This window comes from Austrofundulus limnaeus, unplaced genomic scaffold (assembly GCF_001266775.1).
Source record: "Austrofundulus limnaeus strain Quisiro unplaced genomic scaffold, Austrofundulus_limnaeus-1.0 Scaffold287, whole genome shotgun sequence".
NCBI classification, from domain to species: domain Eukaryota; kingdom Metazoa; phylum Chordata; class Actinopteri; order Cyprinodontiformes; family Rivulidae; genus Austrofundulus; species Austrofundulus limnaeus.
The window spans coordinates 557,946-560,130 of record NW_013952689.1 but is presented as its reverse complement, the minus strand read 5'-3'; positions in this window follow the sequence as shown (position 1 = coordinate 560,130).

The window sequence follows — 2,185 nt, the reverse complement described above, 5'->3', positions numbered from 1 at the left end:
AGACTGTGGAGCAACAAAAACGAGGAATTAAGACCAAAGCGTTGAAGTTTTATTTTAAATAGACCATAAGTGAATGATTTAGATGTGAAAAAGAAGGATTTAAAAGCATGATATAATACCTTTAATCTAAAGCAGGGCAGATTATTTAAACAGGCTGTTTTTATGGATTGTTCATTATGTTTTGTTTTTTGACAAATTTTTTTAAAAGATGGAACTCAAATAAATAATAAGATTTGTTATATTTTCCAAGTGTTTTAAATAAAATGCTTGATTTAGTTATTTTGTAATTTCGTATTAAACTGTGGGCAGCAGTACGTGCAAGCTCACCTCCTCGTCTTTCTGGGTGGAGTTTACATGTTCACCCTGTGCACAGGTGGGTTTTCTCCAGGGAATCTGGTTTCCTCCCACAGATCAAAAACAGATATTAAGTTATTTGATAACTCCATGTTGTCCCAGGTGTGAGTGAGAGGGTGAACGTTTGTCTCATTTGTCTCTATGTGTCCCTGTGATGGACTGGAGACATGTTCAGGTGTCCCACACCTCCCACTCAGTGACACCAGCTCCCTGCGTCAGAGAGAACTGGTTAAAAGAAAGGACGGACATGGATGGACTGATAATTTATGAGAGCTTGTTTAAAACAGCCTTCTTGTCTTTCATGCATCATACCTGAAAGACCGCCTCCTGTGAAAATGTAACTAACTTTCACTTAAAGTAAATTTTTATGATTTACTGTTTACTTTTGAGTAGATTTTTACACAGGTACTTTTACTTGTAATCAGTGTTGTATAAAGTACCTCAAAGTGATACTTGAGTAAAAGTACAAGTATCTTATCATAAAAATACTTTGGGAAAAGTTAAAGTCTTCTCTAATATTACTTGAGTGAAAGTCTTTTAAAGTATCTGATATTTTTTTGTACTTAAGTATCAAAAGTAAATTTCTGACACTAAATCTACTTAAGTATTAAAAGTAAAAGTGAGCAGTTAGATTTTACAAAATGACATTTACTGGGAGGTGGCTTCTCCAAAAAATATTTTTTCTAACGTTGTGCAGCTGTGATGGGTTGTGTACAAGVTAATAGTGTGTCAGAATGGTATATATTTATACTTCTCATCCAAACACAATTAAATTCACTCTATCAGGAGACACAATTTATCAGGATAGTATTTTTTTAAGTAATAACAACTCAGAATAAAGTAGGAGTGATGACTTTCTACTTCTTACCTTTTTAAAAAATGTAGTGAGTAGAAAGTACAGATAATTGTGTAAAAAATGTAATAAGTAAAAGTAAAAAGTATGCTGAAAAATAATTACTCAAGTAAAGTACAGATACCCAAAAATTCTACTTAAGTACAGTAACAAAGTATTTGTACTTAGTTACTTTACAACTCTGCTTGTACTTGAGTAAAACTTGAAATGAATAACTGTACTTTTACTTTAGTACTTTTTACACCTCTGCCCATATCTATATAACATTAAGGGGAGTACTGGCACTTTATTTTTTCCACTTAAAGCACTGTGTGTAATCTTGAAGCAGTAAGGTGGGAGAATCCACAGTAGAGCTCAGAGTAAGTGTTGTGAATCACTCTTGACTACATCCCATTTTTATTCAGTCTGTAAAATACTTTCAGCCATTTTTGTGTTGACTGATTAGCTGTCAGCTATGTTGAATGGGTTAACTCTACAAGTGAATCTGTTATACCTCCAGTGTTTACATTCTAAAAGTTTTCATGAAAATCTGCTTCATGAAATATTTTACTAACGTGAATGAGTAACGAACTCAGAGACATATTTACTTACTCCACTGTCTTCATCATTATCACCATGTCCCTGTGGTCCAGCATTGCTTCTCTCAGAGGAACGTTTGCAGAAAATCAAGGATCTTCAGTCAGTCAGTCCATACAGGATCGGTCTACTTACTGGTGTTCTTGTCCTGGAGATGCAGTTATCCTTTAGGACTCTTCAAAGTCTTAATTATACATACAGCAGGTAAAATAAGTATTGAACATGTCACCATTTTTCTCAGTAAATATATTACTAGAGGTGCTAATGACATGAAATTTTCACCAGATGTTGGTAACAACCCAAGTGATCCATACATACAAAGAAATCAAACCATAAATGTCCAACTGAACTCTCTCAGTAATTAAAAAGCAAGCCTGCCACTTGTCAGTGCAAGTTAATATC